The sequence below is a fragment of the Ornithodoros turicata genome, chromosome 1, assembly GCF_037126465.1.
Source record: "Ornithodoros turicata isolate Travis chromosome 1, ASM3712646v1, whole genome shotgun sequence".
Taxonomy (NCBI): domain Eukaryota; kingdom Metazoa; phylum Arthropoda; class Arachnida; order Ixodida; family Argasidae; genus Ornithodoros; species Ornithodoros turicata.
This window is the reverse complement of record NC_088201.1, coordinates 195,645,117-195,664,894: the sequence shown is the minus strand read 5'-3', so window position 1 is coordinate 195,664,894 and position 19,778 is coordinate 195,645,117. Positions and strand designations below refer to the sequence as shown.

General features: G+C 45.6%; 1 pseudogene; it reads left to right on the top strand.

Moving 5' to 3' along the window:
• The first annotated feature begins 6,057 nt into the window (after positions 1-6,057).
• LOC135374715 (uncharacterized) lies at positions 6,058-7,299 on the top strand (annotated as a pseudogene).
• Positions 7,300-19,778: the final 12,479 nt, after the last annotated feature.

The window sequence follows — 19,778 nt, the reverse complement described above, 5'->3', positions numbered from 1 at the left end:
AAAGGCGATAGCATACGATACACTAAAACTTACTAATGGCATCGCATCCGTGCGATATCGGCCAGCATACAACTTCGCATAATTTGCCGCAAACCTGTGCAAACGTCACGATGAGCTCATGGCGTGGCGGACACCCCCGAAGCAGAAGCTTGACACTTGAAACACTCTTTACCCTTATTTCGCTAGGGTGGGTCTCTTGCCGCTCCACCGGTTGAAGCGGCGTTCCACTTATCTCTGCTTCGAGCTGAACGTAGCACCAGCAGTTTTCACCGCAGTGTCTTATAGAATCCGAAAAAAAATGTTATACTTTGTCAGCCCGCACTCACGCTGCAGTCATGTGAATGAATCCAATGCTCTTCAAACACTCCAAATGTAACTGAAGCTCTTTGGTAACAAAATATTTACAAGAGGCTCACACATCCGTGAGATTAGCGAGCATATAGAAAACTGGAACATTGAACAACTACAAAGTCACATCTAGAGCACAAGTCACATCTAAGTCGCATCTAAGTCACAGCTAAAATATGATCGTAGCTACAGCTAATACGGTGAACCATTAGAAAATGCCTCAAAGGATAGGTAATTGCTTTCGCCATTTTCAATAGAAGGTACTGCAAGCAGACAGAAACAAAATAATAACGCAAAACCGCCAACACAATATGTGGTGTTACCACTCCCAGTTATCGAAAGAAAAAGCTCAATAGCTACTGTTAGAACAACGACAGCTACAAACTATGTTATACTGCGCCAGAAGGTTTGCTAAGTGGCTCCTTCTGTGTGTGGAACGATCACTGTTTTCTCGAACACTTTAGGCATTCTGCACTGGCTCGTGTGCACGTAATTTAGACTGTCTGGGTAGGTGTCAGAAGAGGCTCCCACCATCAATAAAGTAAGTCGGAAGTTGTAAATATCAGACAATTTTGTGCAACCTCCTCCACATTTTGCGCCAAGTGAAAATCGAGCACAGACGTGGGACGAATTGAAAAACTTCTGTGAGATTGATGACGTAACCCTCAATATTCAGAAAAGCCAGCTAACGCTCGACGTGTTCGTTACTTCATACACTTGGGCCTAGTGCAAGAAGGACTTATCGGACATTTGTGACACAGCGAACAATTGAATAGAAAAAGAAATGCGGATTCCGTGAAGTACATAACTGTAAAATGTCCATTAACTTTATTAGCCATAGAAGAATGTGTGACACAGGCTGCAGCTGTTTTCAACATGATGATGCAGCGAACAGGGCACCGCATTGATGAATACGTTCATAGATTGAGAAGTTACCCGTCAAAAAGAACTCGTTACGAGTTAAGTTACCGTGTGAAAAATGCAACTAAGTTAGTAACGAAACTTGGCCTAAAAAAAGCAGTAACCCGCAGTTACTGAGTTACTTAAAAAAAGAACGAGTTACTTCCAAGTTACTTCGAACACAAAATAGCATTAGGTAATAGCAGGTGCAGTGCGTGTGAGCAGTTGAGTTAGACCTGAGTTGCCTGCGGAGTAGTGCAACACGCTTAGGTCGTTATCATTTATGTCCAACACTCTTAGAAAAAATCTTGTAGGTATTACTAGGAAGAAGCTAGTAACTGCTTGTCACAAAATTCACTATAATCTTGGTAGCTGCATCTACTAAGTGACAACCTGTTACAGTTACTACACTCGCACAGTCGTGCACGTTACTAGTTTCAAAATCTAGTAATACTTACTAAGGCCACAATAATTCAGGACTAGTAAACATAACTAGGTAAATAGGCTAGTAAGTCCCACTAGTTACAGGTGGCTTTACGAATGGCACTCGATTTCGCCTTTTTTCCTTCCTTTTTTTTATACTTGGCATAGCTAGCGACGTACATGCAGTAAGGTACAAAAAGGAAGTGGGAAGTATAGTATGTACTTATTTATTCAGCTGCACATAAAGTAACGGGTAAGTAGAAAACAAACAACTTCTAATTTTCCTTGAAAGCCTTCAGCAAACTTCAATATGTAGGAGATAGACTAGATGTGGCTTGAATACCATACATTACTTCAAGCACAGAGAATGTGTTTTTGTTTTTGTGTGAACACTGCACATTGAACGACCAGTACACTGCAAATAGTAGGGAGATGCCATCAAGAATGTCTACAGCTTCAACATCAAGATCCTCGAACTTCATTCTGATGTTGCTGGCATCATGGAGCGGATCACCATGAATGACAAGGGTAGGTAGGCATCCCGAAAGAAACATTTCAAGAGTACTTCAATTTCAAAATAGTGCCAGAAGTTACACAAGGCACATAAGGTCCCCAAAAACACACTCAATTTTTTACTTAAGAAAAGTGACACTGCCACTATGCACAACAAGATCAATTCATCCTTAATTCATATGATGAAAAATACATGGTGATCCATGTGCAACACAGGGACGTATGACACTGTACAACATAGAAATGGACAAATTGACATGCATAATGCTCCACAAAAATAAGAGAAAACACATTGCTCACTGGGCCCCTGAGGAAATATGACTGCTCCTTCAGTAGCCGGGGAAGGATTTGTACAACTGCAATGGCAAAGCAATCTAAACAAGTAAACAAATAAAACACACATTTAAGTTTCACTTCAAAAACAACTTTTGAAAACACATCATTTGCTGTGCACAAACAAGACGGTACTCTAGGCTGTGGAAGCCTTGCCTGAATCACTACATACATTTCTGTGCATCACCCTCCAGTGTTGCGAACTGGGACTCCATCTCAAGGGCGGCTTCCCTTGTGCTTTTTCGCTTGCGGGCAAGTTCGAAACATTTCTGTCCATAACACTTTATAAACGTCAGCATGGCTTTTTCAGCAGAAATGCCAGTTATCCTGGTGAACTCTCTGTGCAGCTAGAGCGAATTAATTTCTGCATTTTACGGTTTCGTCTTATAGTACTGTACATTTGTGCTTATATTAGGTACCACATCTACACGACGAAATGAAGGATATTCCAGGAGAATATCCAGCATTGGAGGCGTTGTTTCTCGAATCCATTGCCTGCGTCGCACAAACGTAGCTGCCATCTGCTTGTCAAGCTCCTCGATGTTGGGCTGGATCACGCTGTTGAGTTTCAACTTCATCGCTTGAACAGTAGTTGTGTACATGGTGTCATCTTGATCTTCTCAAGGGGTATTCAGTGTCAGACTTGGAGACTGTAAGCATAGGTATATGCAGTATTACAATATAGTGTTCCTGTCATAACATGTACTATAAAGATTGCACCAGTAAAAATTGGAAACATTAGACTTGCAGTGCTACACAGTCTTGAAGCCTAACATACTGCTCAACCATAGCCTTCTATATACTTCAATGCCTGCCCAGTCGAAGCGGAACCCATGCGAACCGGCTGTCCACTGTAGTGGCGCCACATACACGGGGTATGATCATCATCATCGCTCCGTTTTCTTGCGCGTGATGTTTCGGTTTCGCGCGTGACTGCAGCGTCGTCTGGCTGCCAGCTGTGTTCTGTCTGTCTGGTGTCAACCTATACCCTCATCTGCTTGCAAGCCTGTCACTATACATATAAATTGGAAAATTTGTATGCTCTTCGTTTATCTTGAGGTATCAAGTGCACCTCTGTGAGCAACAAATAGTAGGTTTTCCGTAATGATTGCATGCGTATTCGGGTTCGCCTCTGCCAAAGCGGAGAAGCCAGAAAGGCACTAGAGGCGTAACTAGAGTATGCACTTGTAACCTTTCGGATAAGGCTTGGTGTGTTCTTTGTACCCTGAAAGCACGTCCACTGCCTGCATGTTTCACATCAACAAATGCTTCCATGACACAACGCGAAGCAACTTAGGATATGTCAGTGGCGTAGCGATGGGGGGGGGGGGGGGCTTTGAGCCTTTTAGCCCTCCCCCCTTGAAACCATACCTAATCGTAGTGCATCTGGGGAAGGACAAAGAACGGAAATCCGCCTGTCCCATATAAGGGAGAGAATGGCATAACACAGGCAAGCTGGTGGACGAACTCCATGACTGAAAAGCCTGAGTCTGGGCAGAGATGCAAACACACGACAAGGGGACTCAGTCGTGGACCTTGTCGTGTGTTTGTATCTCTGTCCAGAGTCAGACTTTTGAGTCATGGAGTTCCCATATGAGCTTCCCATAGATCCTCTCCCGAAACTTTTTTTTTTCTGGCTATACGTCACTGCCTCTCATAGCTGTGGTCTCGATCGCGGAGATGAATTCGCCTGCGCCTTTGCACTGCTGAATCACCTGCCGAAATCATATCGTACGTCGGATGACAATCGATTGTCATGATTCGAAGGGTCACGGGTTCGCTCCTTTCTTATCTCCTTTCTGCTTTTGATCTTACTTTTTTTACGGGGAGGGGATGACTTGGTCTTGCGGTCTTGCGGTTGCGGTCTTGGTCTTGGGGAGCGTCTGAGACAGAGACTGTCTGACAAGACAGATGTCTGGAAAATCTCGTTCCAGGCATTTTCCTTCTGTTATCGCCATACCGTGTACTGACGCTCGCAGCATACCGAGACGCCCTGACGGCGTCAGGAAAACTTCCGTGGTGCACTTTCACTCCTGGCACAGGTGAGACGTCGGCATGTCATACTGTTGCTTGCCTGGGTGCAAGTCTGACTCTAAGAACAAAGTCAAAGGCATCGCGTTTCATGAGATACCTAGTGAGGAGCGACTTCGAGTACAGTGGCTGAAAGCCACCTCTCGGCCTGACTGGTGCCCAAAAACATATTCATCGGTCTGCAGCCTCCATTTCACGCCTTCCGATTTCAAAGAAAGTTGCAAGACACGTCGGCTGAAAAGGGGTGCGGTTCCGAGTGTGTTTGAAGACACGTATTGCAGCCCTCCAGCTCCAAAGAAGAAAAGGGACGTGGACGGAGCCGCACAGACTAATGCCAATATTCCGCAGACTTTCTGCGTTTTGCAGCCGCGACCTACTGTCCATGGCGTGGAGTTTGTGCAAGAGGGGCGAGTTTTCAGCTCCCCATCGTCGCAAGGTTCCGGTCTCAATAGCGGCTGTGCAGACGTGAACGTTTTCTCGCAAAGCGTAAATGTGACACCCACGTTAAAGGACCAAGCCGTCCAAGTCGACATTAAAGCCCGCACGTCCGCATCTGTGCTCGAACGTCGCAGGTGGTCACGTAAAGAGAGAGACTTAAAATCCCGGATCAGGAAGCTGCAGTTTTCGCTTGATAGCGTTAAAACTGAACTGAAGAACTTGAAGGAGGGAAGGAATGTGTCCCAATATCTAGATGTGGTAGCCGCCGCTGAGACAAAAGACGTCCGGGGAAGCTTCCTGTTGGACCAGGTCAAAAATTTCAAACGGAAGACACCATCATGGTCCGACCTGACCTTGCGCCATGCCGTTGTGCTGAAGAGCCTGTCCACGCATGCTTACGAACATCTAAGATCCGAGCACCTCTTAAAGTTGCCGAGCCGGAGCACGCTTCAGCGATACACGGGGAAAATTTGCACGGCTGCCGGACAAGTGGGATTCACACCCTTGGTTCAAAAAAGGCTGCAGTCGGAGTCTGACGCAGTAAGCGCGCCTCAAGCGAAAGTTTGCTCCCTGGTCGTCGACGAAATGAAAATCAAAGAGCGTTTGCAGTACTTGAAGCATCGTGACACATTTGTTGGGGAGGTAGAACTAGGACCTGATCAAGAGCCTACCGAATCCAATGACCCGATTCTGGCCAATGCCCTCCTATGCTTCGTTCTGAATGGACTCTCGCGCCCTCTCAGAATTCCAGTAGGATATTTTCTGACAAGAAACTGCACCGGCTCTCAGCTTCATGAGATTATTCTCTACGTTTTACAAGCAGTGGAAAAGGTCGGGTTCGAGGTCGTTCGCATCGTAACGGACAACCACAAGGTCAATGTCCTTGCTATGCGCTTACTGTGCGGTGGGAACTTGTTGCACATCATCAAGCATCCAAATGACCAGACAAGAAAATTCTTCCTAGCATTCGACCAGTGCCACCTCCTGAAGAACATCCGGTCACAGTTCTTAGCACGTGATCTTGGAAAGGACGGGCAGATCTCCTCAGTACACGTGAAGAACCTGTACAAAATGCAGCAGAACAGTACGGTCAAGCCCGTTCGATTCTTGACGCGGAAACACGTATTTCCAACAAACTTGGAAAAAATGAACGTGAAACGCGCTGTCCAGCTTCTGTCCACACCGGTGTCAGCAGCCCCAAAATGTCTTCAAGAACAGGCTGACCATGCCTGTGACCTCAGCTTTGCGAATGCTGCTTCCACCATAAAATTCATGGAAACCATTCACCGCTGGTTCCTGCTCATGGACGTGAGTAACTGTACACAGCATATCCACCAGAATCGGCCTGAGTGCAAACAGTACCGCCATACCGGTGATGAGCGCCTTGGCTGGCTAGAAGACGATTTCCTCAGCTACCTTAACACCATGAAGAAAGAAAGCACAAAAAAGCAATTCCTAAGCCAGGAGACTTATGAAGGCCTCGTATTCACCACGCTGTCGAACGTCAACTGCGTACGGTACCTTCTGGAGGAATGTTCCTTTAAGTTTGTGCTCACACGAAAAATGTCGTCCGACCCAATCGAGTCTTTCTTCGGGTGACTCAGGAAATCTTCTGGAAGCAATGACCAGACCGATGCCAGAACTGTTGTCTCAGGGATAGAAAAGGCTCTCGTGACAGGAATAATTTCAGTGTCTGCAAACAGTAACGTCCTGCACGACGACAGCACCATCTCGGACGTTACGCTCCCTCATGGAGCACTCCAAGAAATCGTATCGAGTCGTTTCCCACAGCAGGCCTGTCAAGCACTCGAACGAAGCCTGTCGAACCCTCAACGACGTCTTGCTACTCCCGACGACGCAGCCTTGTCAATGGTTGGAGGGTACCTTGCGCGCTGCGTAAAGGAAAAGCTCGACTGCGACCTGTGCTTTGCTATGCTCGTGAAACCACAGTCTTGTGCTCCAGCTGACAGACTAATTCACCACCAAGACCGGGGCGGCCTCCTGTACCCGTCCTATAGCTTAATGCACGTCCTCTTTGGTCTGAAAGACTTCATAGAGACATTCCTCAGCTGTAGGGGTAGGAAGTTAAAATCACCACTTCAGCAAGCTGTTAACAACGCAGTGGATGTCCTCACAGGACGCGACGAGCTTAAGTGCCCTGCTTCCGAGCATCACAGGCGTTTACTAACCATGCTGTGTACGAAGTTCTTCAGACCAGTCCTAACAAATTATGCCATGACTGTCACGGACAAATGCGATCTGGCAAAGATCTTCTTTGCGAAGCCGATTTCGAGGAAGGCACTCAAGGTCTAACTACTGTAAGTTCCGATTTTATTCCATTGATGACATGTGATGATCAGGACAGCACCGCCGTAAAAAAAGAAAAAGAAAAAGTCCGTGTGTATGGAAAAGTCATCTGTGCGAAAAATGGTGCGCACATTGCACTAAAGGTGCCACAGAAATTGATGCTGTAGTATATGTTCCGAACACGGAGTGCACCTCACCAATCAAAAGTTATAGCGAAAAACCGCAATTCTTCCACCCAAGAAACGAACTTAAACGATGCGACCTTGCTAACTGAAAAAAGAGACTCCTGGTACAGGTAAGGAGAACCTTTCCACGCGGTTTTAGTGACCTGGGGCGCGTCGAGATATCTCGGCGTATACGCGGTGGCAGACGACGCTCGACACATTCGACACGAAACCGAAACATCATGCGCCAGCAAGCGCAGCTATATGATCGTCACAACCCCAGGCATGTGGCGCCGCCGCCGCATAGTGCCCTGAATGGCCGTTCCGCCTCAACTGGGCAGGCATTGAAGTATATAGGAGGCTATGGCTCAACATACATTTGCTCTCACACAATACTACAAATGTAACGGCACCAACACATTAATCTGACCTTTCGACAAAGTATCTTTGCTTCCACAGTGTTGACATCACCCGATTGCCTCTGACGGCCATATTTTGTTCTTGCCCTATCTACTTCTGGCTCATTCCTGATAGTATTCCTGACATTTCCCATTTCATAGGCAAAACTGACCTTGCATGAGTCCTGAAATACAAAGCTGATTCCATATAGTGATTATCAATACAAAGGGGAAGGCGATGAAATAAATATTTTTCTTGCCTTGCCGAAGGAAGCCACATATGTGACTAAGAGTGTAATAAATTAAAGACCAATAACCAACGTACGTAACCAGTGCCCATCTTGTCCCGCAGTGCAGGAAACCTCAATACAAGGTCTTGTGCCGGTTGTTCGTACATACGGCCTGGGTAGCTGCGTGTAACCCTCACATTCGTTTAACGAAGAGAGCAATAATGTGAGCAAATTTTTATATGCAAAAACGCTATGATTTGTTGCACGCCACATACCGGATGTATAATGTTAACTATACAATTACTTTTCATAAAGCAAGGAGTAAGAATGCAATTTTTGCAACTTTTAGAAGTATCTCAGTTGCATTGCCACTGGCTGCCGTTGAGTGTTCCGAACTTATAGCACAGTGTTCTTACAGACTGTAAGTCATAAGGGTCAGTTGTTATCCAGGATACTATCCGGGCTTTTAGATGGCCCGGGACACCACCAGATGCAAGGTTTGTGATGCCAACTTTGATGTCGAGAGGCACTTGCGGGAGCTTGTAAATCTTGGAGGCAGGTGCCACAAACCTCGAGTTGCACTCGGCCGGTGTCACAGTAAAAGTGTCCCCATTTGTTACTTTCTCTTAGCTAGAAAAACAGATGCGGAACAATGCCCGTCTTTCACATGACCTAATAAAAATGCAAAAACACAACTCACTTCACGGCATTGCCAACAGCGGGCTATTTCTGGCGCAAAAGAATCTCATCGCCGTCTGAAAAGACATGGTCCGGGTGCGGCACCACGAATGTATTGAGGCGTTTATTGGACACCTAAAATACGACATAACAGTTAAGTTTCAGTTAACTGAACATCGGCTCACATACCTCCACAGTCGCGCGTACAGTTGCCTCCTTGAAATCGGTTACCTCCAAGGCCGCGATAACATCGCACAGCTTGAACTCACCGTCTACTACAACGACAGTCTTTCTCTCGTTCCATGTGACTAGGCACTCTCTGAAAGGCATTGTGGACAATGGTCACAGCTCGGCGCAGTGGTGCCATCCGCCGGAAGCTGCCGTTTACGCAATGGTCCAGGGAAAATGGCGGGCGCCCAAACCACGTGATCCCCAGGAGCCACTCACAGCGTCTCCGAGGTGCAGCGCGGGAAAAAAGCTAGGGCCCAGTGCGCATGCGCAGACCGACTTTCTTTCCCAACCTCTTTCCCCTTCTCTCCTCGGGTTTTTCGTCTCTCCTCTCGTTCCCCCCCCCCCCCCAGCCTCGTCCGCTTGTCTTCGGCCCTTGCTGTAGAGCAACGATCATGCTGTCCCAAAGCAGACAATCAAAAAGCGATGGTGTATGACAAATCAACTTTCTTTGTCCTCGGGAACTGCCTCGAAAAACCTACAGTACATATCTTTTTACGTCTTGTAACAGGCTTCACTGGAGCTTTAGGTGCTTCGACATCGAAGGGAAGTTCAAAAGACAATGGTGAGCTATGAGCGTCGTTGTTGCCGATGGCCGCGGGCTAACTAAAACAAAACAAAAAACATATTGATGATCCGTAACTCTGCATGAAAATCACTGCTATGATAGGCAATCGATCTTGATTTCGTATTTGAACACCAAGGCATTTGTCACGAATGTCCGTAGATCACAGTGAATGAACGGCTGCGACGCGCATGAGGGGCAACTAGCCTAACCACACATAATTTGATCAGCGGCATATCAGAAACGTACAAGTTACGGCAATGCACTGCACTGCACAATGAAACGCCGCTAACGTACCGAGTGACTGGTAAATGTTGTACGTAATACACTTAACGTGATAAACCTGCATTACTTCCTTCAGTCACAAAACAGCAATCAAACTTGTCTAACCGTTCACCTGCAGTACGTCAGAAAGAGTGCAGACTTCCTCTCTGACGATTTCTGCGTCCTTTGGAGGTGCAGGGATTCCATGTCATGTTCGTCTTCCCACTGTTGTGATGATGAGGTGAATGTGCCATTCCGTTCTCACATAGCAGTTCGCCACAATCTAAATCTAAAGCATTCAAAACCCTCAAACTACCCCCTAGCGTCTGCGTGCACAACGGTTGCAGTCCGAGAGAACACGCGTGGCCTGACAGACGCGTTGTCTCCGATGTCTCCTCTGTCGTTTTTCTTTCTCCTCCGTTCGACTGGTTCCGTTGAGCGGTTCGCGTGTTCGGATGCTCGCTCCTCAATCAAATGACTCTCGCCCAATCAGTGCGAAGGAAACTAACGCCAGTTCTTGGAGACCAATGGACATTCAAATATTTATACATATAATGCGCAGCCAATCAGAGATCTTCCGAGCTCGCATGCCGGTGGCGACAATATTTTCGAGGCGGTGCGTTTCGCTTTAGAGCCGGCGGCTGGTGGAGCTCGAGACACTAGCTTTGCGAACGCCAAGGCACAGCCAACGGACATTCGATAAACGCTTCTCGAAAATCCCGGCGTCTCGGCGCCTCAGCCAGGGCTGTTCAGGCATGAAGGCAAGACGCGACTTCTAAAACTGCGCACCACGCGGCGGCGCTAGTGACGTCCCTAATAGATAGTGGCGTGCGTGGTATTGTATATCTTTTAATACTGACATGACGAGAACCGTAGAAAAAGCACGCGAATATGGTGCTTGTTTCACTTATTTGGCTTCCCTAGAAAAAATCCAGCCGGAATGTCCAGGCTGGATTATCGGACCGCTTCCTGCCTTGAAAGTCAAATGGACCTGTCCTGTAAACAGGCTTGTGCATCGATGAAAACAAGCTTGTACCCGGACGGAAAGAAGGTGTTTCCGCCATGGTCCTTCTGGGTCCGGTTTCCATCCAACAGTGGCTTAGGTCTAGTCCCTGGAGGTATCCAGGCTAGAACAAGGCAAATTCCAGTCTCGTTCCAGGCAGCTGCTCCAGTGTGGAATGCAGTGGCATCCTAGCGGAGAACTCTATAACTACCTGGTTATTACCTGCTAAAATAACATCAATGGCTGGGCATGGACTCCATAGGCTTCTAACAGGCTAAAAAGTCCACCCTGTTGCTCACTTCCATGAGTAATCAACAATAATCAACAAGTTCTAAAGCAATTTATTGTTTTCCAGACACAGTAAACGAATCAAGCTGATCCGAACTCAATCTGTGCTAGATGACTTGGTGCACATTGAGGATACAGATTTACCGAATTCAGTTAACATTGTTACTGGCAACAAAAACGTAGTGCGATAGACATAACTGTCGGAATTCTACAGCCCCTGGCCGCACAGCATCATACTGGTGGTATGGGATATCACAGAGTGGTACCATTATTGTTTTCAGGAGAACACCAGGTACGCAGTACTTACACGGTGTTCTGTGACTACGTAGGGTACTGTACACATTACAGAACGTTATATGCATTTACACTACCAACAGTGACCCTCACTCACAGGTCACGTAGTATCATCTTAGCTTGCATGACGGAGCTGACACAACTGCTTTCTGCGAGTGGCTGAAGATTTCAGATGAATGTGTTCGACCTATATAGACTTACAAAAACTTAGTCTTGAAACATATATTATTAGACACTTTTTTTCTTTCTCTTGAGTATATAACACACTGGCTCAATTAGGCAACTTCACTCATTGACAGTTATTATGCCTACATTTGCACTCTGACTGAAAATGACGCATGAAACACTAAAATGGGGCAGGTTATCACAGATATGTCGCTCTGTACACCAGGCTAATGTGAAATACTATGTGAGGCGATAGCACACACTATCTGATAAAAACGAAATAATAAAACGTTAAAGAAGCCACAAGCTTTATATGTCAAATGCCAAATGAGTATATCATTCCCGATGTTTTTATGAATATGTGATAATGACCTTCTCAAGAAAAACACCTTCCTACATATCAGGATGCATGCTGGCATTATAGTGAGATTCAGAGAAAGCAATTCCTCCTCTTTTCAATGAAAAGGCATTTGCAGGTAGTCTTCAGGTTTGTGGCTGACCACACATGATGGTGGACAACTTATTTTTGTGGATGACTTTGTTCTGGTATATGGCTGAACGTAAGCCAGAAGGCTTCATTGCATGGTTTGTCTGTTCCTGATTGTGCTACAGCTATTCTTTAGGCCTTAAGTACGATGCTACTGATAATATCACCTGCTCTGATTTCGCTTTTCTGTGTATACCGATATTGGGTTCCTTCGGTTTTCTATTTTATATGCCTGCAGATCAGATAGCAAGCAGAGAAATCGTTGCTATAAAAATCTAAGTGTAAGCAGTGAGTTGATGTGAGCCAGCACTGACACTGCCTGCAAACACCAATTTAAGACAAAAAAGGAAAAAAAAAGAGCACAGCGCGGCTCAATAGTACGGCAGATTTAGATGACCTGACCTGAACGGAAGAAGACAAAACAATGAACAATACTTCACAATAGCGAGATGGTACTAAGGGTGAGCAATGTGTGCTCCTGTGCACAATAATAACAAGTGTTCAAAAAGAAACAAAACTGCGCAGCTATCACAGTCAATAAAAGGTAGGTTACAGTATGCCCATGAGTGGTGAAGACATTTTGCTTGGCTAAAGAAGGTACGTCAACTTGTACTTAATTCTTTCCCTTGCGAGCAGCGTCCTGGCACTTCGATGACAACACCGCGTTTAGCTTGTCTTCAATGTCTGTGATGCACGCGCTGCGTCTTTTTCCCCATTCATGGAGTGTTGCTGCAATAAAAAATATGAAGTGCTTAAAATCCGCAGCCTGCTCAACTACTAGCAATTCGAAATTTAACAAACAGCACGCAATAATATGTAAAGGCTCTGAGGTTATAACTGGACCATGAGAAACATCCATTAAAAAAAAACTCCCAAACAAGCATTCAAGTATGCACTCAAAACATTTCAAATGTGCAATAAAATTATGCAGCACTTGCATGGCCACATTTTTCCGGGTCTTACCCCCTGGCAAAACTGGATAAAAATATTTGGATATACCTCTCTCAAAATTCACGTCTTTCGGGTTAAAGTACAGTATGTGAGGGCACTCCTGTTATCACTACCAGCATGGAAAAGCACCCCTCACCTAATGCTTAGGTCGCATGAGGTGAAGCTTGCTTGCAGATCATTGATGTATGATGGTTTCAATAAATATGGGGCAAGGCCAGAGCTTCGCAAATTTCATTTGGTGTGCAAATTTTGGGCCTTATCGGACACTATCCAAAAACGTGAGGCCCTAAGCTTTTGCATCATATGCGGGTTCCAAAAAAGACTGCGCTGCATATGGGTCATATATCAAGCAGTACATTTCTGTCAAGTGGTGAAACAAGCTCGTTCTACATAACAGCCTCAACTCAAATAGAGTCGCTGTCCACACTGACTTCGCAGTGCACTTGGACGGCCAAGGGGGCCACGGCAGATACGTAGCTACACCAGAAGCTACATGTGGGCTCTGTAATGCACAGCAAAGAAACTACTGCAAACGAGATCTTCAATATAGTGGGATCCAAGCTCACACAGAGTCTGTATGTCCTTCCAAAAACCTTTCGTGCCGTACAATGATGTGGATTTTCCCTCTGGGGACATACAACACACACAACGCAAAATGTGACAAAAAGCTGTGACACAGCCATCATTACCAATTTTAATTCTTCGGAGGCATGAACTGCATGTGGCAATTTCACCTTTTCTTATGTAAATGGTAGGCAATCCTCTATGTACATCTAAAATGCCTGTGTAAGCATAAGAGCTACAGGAGGAAACATTTATGAGCTTGTACAAAAGTAAACAAAAATTACCACCCATAAAATAATTTAGGGTGTACCTACCTCTGACAACGTCAACTTTTGGAGGAGTCAGCTTCATCTCGTCTCCATTGGTGCTCTTCCCTGTGGGTGTAAGGAGTGCCAAAGACGGCGTGCCCCAAATTGCCTCCGCAGTAGCCTTTGACTACAATGGTGGCTTTTTTGTTCCCGAAGATCTTTCTTGCTTGCTGTGACGTTACCAATACGCCCGAAGTCAAGTGGACCTTCAAAGCAAAAGAAGTTTATGCAAAATAAATTAGAAGTAACTTTCGCGTTTAACATGGACAAACGATTTTTTCTCCACAAAGATTCAGGTTACTTCACACTTCATAGTATGAAAACTATTTCTATTCATTGCTGTTCGTTTGCTGAGTCTCCCTATACCAAAGGAAGATGTGCAATATACACTAGTACAAATACATGACTGAACAGAGTTCAGTCAAACACACGTTTCAAAGCCGCTGTATAATCCTCAACTGATTGGCGACCAGGCTGATTAAGATGTTACAACTGTGCGAACTTAATGGAATGCATAGCCAACAGGGATTACAACATCAACAGCTCGAAACTGTGTACCTGGTCATCCACTTGTGTGAAAGGTTGTGGAAGCTTGCTAGGTCCCGTAGCTGGGCAATGATGCATTTGAAACTGAAAGAAATAAGTCTTTTAAAGTCTTCTGCAGCATTGTATGTGTACTTTAACATGACACATGCTCGAAACAAGCTCTGCATCCATGACGATGTAAGCCTGAACTACAGCAACACACTAAGAATAAGTGAAAGGAGATCCGAGCTCTGAGAGGGTGGGTGAAAAAGCAGGCACAGCAGTGCCAACAAATTCCATTAAAAGAAATCCTGAGAATGCGGGACGAGCAAACACAACGCAAAAAGTTCAATGCGCTGTTTCTCTCTTTTTTTTTTTTTTTTTGTTGTTGTTGTCAGAATGCTCTCTGCTTAGGCTGTCGGACGCCATTCAGTGTGCTGCCGTTACTGTGCAAAAATTATCGGAACCACTTTGTTGAGTGCCAGAGTAAAGTGGTGTATGAGGTTTTCGTGGAATTTTCAGGTAATTTCAGTGATAGGCAACCTCGCAAGTGAAGTACATGACAGTGTGGTACAGTACAAAGAGGATGGGGTCACAACCTGCTGTGTAAAAGACTTAACTGGAGACAGAAACAGTGTTATACTTGCAAAATAGTAACATGTGTGTACAAGAATGAGTGTTGGTCACTTAATATTTTGGTAATTCCTAAACTTCAAAGTACTGCAGGCCGCATGAAAAATTAACATTGGCCACATGTGGCCTGTACGAGACTCATGCCTCAAACTAATTAGGAAACATTAGCTGCAAACAACTGCTGCGCAAGTGCTAGACAGCTCTCAAACATACCATAACATGGGCTGCTGGCCTGCGAGAGGGACGCCTCTGATACGGAAGACGTGTGGGTAGGACCATCATCCGCAATGTCCAAGGCCATTGAAGATGATGATGCTGAAAAAAAAATGCTATACTTACTATAGCTCACCACATAGCCAAAATAGTGCCATGAATGACAGTAGACAAAATCAAAAATTTAATTACACAATTTGTCCGGTTTCATCAATATGTTATCTCATCATAAAAATGTCAACTGAAGGGTACATATTACAGCATCAGGAACTTTAAAGTAACTCATGACGAAGCGCGGGCGTCGTAAGATCGTCATAAGTTACGGCAAAATCCTAAGAGAGCCACAAAGTTGTGGTAAGTCAATCAACAGCAAACATGGCTGCCTACTTTGGCCGCTGTGGATCTCGAACAGTTGGAACCGCAACGAGGTTTGCGAAGTGAGAGGGTTTGTTGGAATCGTGTGACCTTGTCTGACGTCTCTGAGAGCCACTTGCTACGCTACCACAGACTGTCAAGTGCTGGGATTCGTATAGCCTGTGCGAGGTTGGCTCCCGCTTTGAGGCGACCAACTGTTCGGTGCCACGCTATTCTCGGGGACGTGCAGGTCATGGTTGCATTTCGCTTTTATTCAAGTAGAAGCTTCCAATTGGTCATTGGAGATTTGGCGGTCGTAAGACAAAGCAGTTGTTCCCGCATCGTCTTTGCTGTAACAAGTGCAGTCATGGAGCTGATGATCGCTCAAGTGAAGTTCATTCGCACACCGAGTGAACTTCTAAAGACCACCCTGGGTAAACTATGTTTGGTCATCTCCAGGCAGTTGTCATGCAAGGTAGCGTAAGCATGGTTCTTCTCTGTGAACATTCCCTCTACGTGTGCATATCCTGAAATTGTGCAGGTGGAGTGCCCGGGGGACGGAGAGTGTGGTTGTTTTAGAAAACACATTGATGTCTGAATACGCTCCTAAATAATTTCTAAATGAACTCAACTAAATAAATGAAGGTTCCATATACTTATGTAGCAGTCTATTCACTGCTTCCGCGTGGCAATGTGTTCACCCACACTTATGCTGCTCTATGACTAGCATTCGCCTTTGCAGAACAAGCAGGCCTGCTCAATGTTCCTCAGTTTTCTTGTGAGTCTCCAAAACTTCCTCTGCCTCAGTGCGGCTGTCATCTTGACGTCTTCATGAAATGTCATGTACACACTAATCTGACAAGACAGGCAGATAATTATTGACTCAATTGACTGTACACGTGAGGAAGCATAAGGAGGTATAGTCTGCTTCTGGTTCTACGCGTGGTTCTACTCTGCATGCTCCTGCTCAAACATGAGTTTTTGGTTGACCATGAGGCGGATGCCTGAGGCCGCTGAGCAGGCTCTACATAGATATCATTCACAGTCGCTTTCTCTGAAGGTATGTACACATGGGAGAAAACGTATTCCCTGAAAGTGGCGTCGTTGGACATGGTCGATGGGATAGGCCTGGATTCCTGAGTTGTTGTGCTGAGTCAGAGCTGAGTACAGCATTCTCAGCGAATTAATTAACAGAAATTTGTGGTGAGAATGTTCGATCGACTTACCCCCCCCCCCCTCACACGCACCAATATCTAACCTGCCAGGAATGTCATGGACAGCAGTTCGATCAATGGCCCCAACCAGTACCACCCAACCACAACCCGAACCATAGTAGCGTCAACGGTACTAGCTGCGCTGCGGTCTACACTTCCTCCTGACGTTTGAAATTAATATAGTTGTGAATGTTATGAAATTTGATAACCGTCCTTTCCTTTCCTCTCTGTAATATCCGCCCAAACAACTGTTGAAAAATTCGCAATGAACTCTCCCATTGTGCTGTTCCTGCGAACGTCCACATCGTACCTCTCTTTTGCTCGAACTTTTAAAGTCTGCCCACTTCTACTTCTGCAAAGTTCCGTGTAATTCCAGAAACCGCGAAGAGGGATGCAGTGATGTGCTTCGAAACATTTTGCTTGTCTTTAGCTCCTTCTGCTCGATCACCATTGGCGTCGATAGCGTTTTCATTTGTATTGTACCCTTCCACGAGGGTCTCTATCTGTCTCTCTGTAAAATTCGGCCGGTGGACATGCTCTGAGGCCCGATGAGTGTCTTCCATATCAACTTCAGAACACACTTCTACAAATACCGCATGATTTTGTTGACAAACACCGTGGCATGTGGCAGAGGATATAACGGGTCCCATTGGCTGAGCTGACGTCGTTGGTATAACAATAACATACCCGCGGGTCCCCTTACTCATTAATCCCACGGTCACATTTCAGGAAGCACGTCAGCTGCTCTTTCTTGCTCGTTCTGTCCATCATGAACCTCGCTCTTCTTTACGATCCTCTCGTGAATACTGAACCCCGCGATTTGCGACGATGTCTTACGACGGTTGTAGGCTACGACACTTGTTTGTGAATCCGACCCCAGAATGATATGGCTGTCCTCTGACGCCTTCTTATTTTGAAGAAGAGGCCATTGCTCATGAAGTTGAGAGAGCTCGCGGAAAAAGAGGAAAGGAAAAGGAAGTTCTGGGTGCATCCTATATGGCAACAAAGAAAAAATTCTAGACGCGCCGCTTTTGCTGGTGCTGGGCCTCGTACAACGGGTGAAGAGCGCGCGAAGACGATGACGACTACGTACGGCGAGCAGAAGACGGGAGTCAGGACCAGTATTGAGCCCTAAGGCTGTTTCCCAGGCACTGCCAGCTGGCCGCTTCTGGGAGCGTCGGAGGCCGAGCGAAATTTCCTGGCCTGGCCAGATCGAGTGCCGGCGGCATTTTTTTTTAGCGGGCGTCTAGCGAACGACGCCGGACGAAGTTCGCCGACAGTTTGTCGCATATTCGCTCCATGTAACCCACCCTTTAGCAAGACGCAGATCCCCTCGTGGAGAAGTGGCGATGTATCCGTTGGCATTTTTTTTTCTCGCGCTTATCAAAAATACCCTCGAGAATGTTTTATATGTTGTATGGGAAGGTCCGTCGCATATGATGACAGAAACAATATTTTTCCAAACCGACCTCCTCATTCCGAATTTCGCCTCCGAGCATTGAAGATTTAACTAAAAATGGCTACTTTACCAATTTTTAATACATTGCCAACTACAACCTCAGTTCTGACGATTTTTTTGGATGAGCAGCATCACGAGAGCTAACAGCGAAAAATATTCACGAATATTCAGCGGACCCATCAGGCATCAAAAAATCGCAAACCTAGGCGAAAACTGCGTTCGTGACGGGTTCCGCAGGCAATGACAGGGGAAGGTAAAAAGGCGAGAATTTCTCTGCGATTATAAAATAGACAACCTTCAACAATTTAAAACAAACCCCAAGTCTCTAGGAGATCCCGTAGCGCCACTACAAACTTTCGGGCGATTGGTGGTTTCTAGAAGGCGCCTGGAGCGACAACGGCTACCACTAGAACATAAATATTTTGTCATGTGACATTAAAGAGACCCAGGAGGTGCCACAGTTTTTTTCGGCCTGAATGGCTGTAGGTCGAGCGCACTCATTGGATCCTTTCGCGTGGAATGACCCTGCTGGAAACAAGAAAAAGCACCCTGCCGTATTTTTGTACAAGTTCAAGTGTACAAATTCGCCATCATTCTAGCTTGACAGAACGTGCGTATCCCGTTGGCCACATCAATTTTTCGGCCAGCAATACAACTAATTCCTCAAATTCGGCGTAATTCACAATGCTTTCTTCGCTTTTATTTTATAACACCTGAGAAAAATTTTTTGTCAGGTTTTCGTCAAGTGACCAGCTCCATGTCTACCAACGTTTATGTCGCTATGTGGAGGAAGTGAATCAAAAGAAAATAGCAAACATATTGCGAAAAGCTCGAATTCTTGGCCTATTGTACGGGAGACTTTCTTCATACAGAACGAAACAGTGATCATTTATATAACTCTGACTTTACATACCTAAAATATATTTAACCGTTTTCCAAGGAGAAGCATTTAAAGGCAGCTTACTTTTGCGACAACTTCAGATGCTTAGCGCCACCTAACGTGAAAATGCCTCTAAATTCGACGAACATTTGTGGGCTCCCTTCCTACATCTCTACCGGTTCGCTGAATTTCTACCCATCTACATTTGTGGGCGATGGCTTCTCTACGGCGCCAACCAATAAAAAAAAAATCGACATCCGTGGTGGTCGAGCCACACGAATTTATCACTTCATGTAGAATAACTGACCTACAAGAGTAAAAAAAAGTAGCCAATTTGGCGCAAAGTATCCAGAGATGGTAACCTTGAATTTCCCCAGTGACTCCTGTGTAGAACGTGCACTGAACGTGGGCGCTTTCGCTTGCATTACCGGATAAATCACCCGAAATCACGGTCAGTTACTCATTCAATCACGTGGTACAACCTGATCGCGTAACTACAACCTATCCGAGGATTTGTTGAGGAACGCACCCCTACGATTGTCGCGTACGGTGAGGAAATTTCTTGACGATTTCTGTCAACACATGAGTCAAGTGCTTTCAGACGACGAGGTGATATCTGC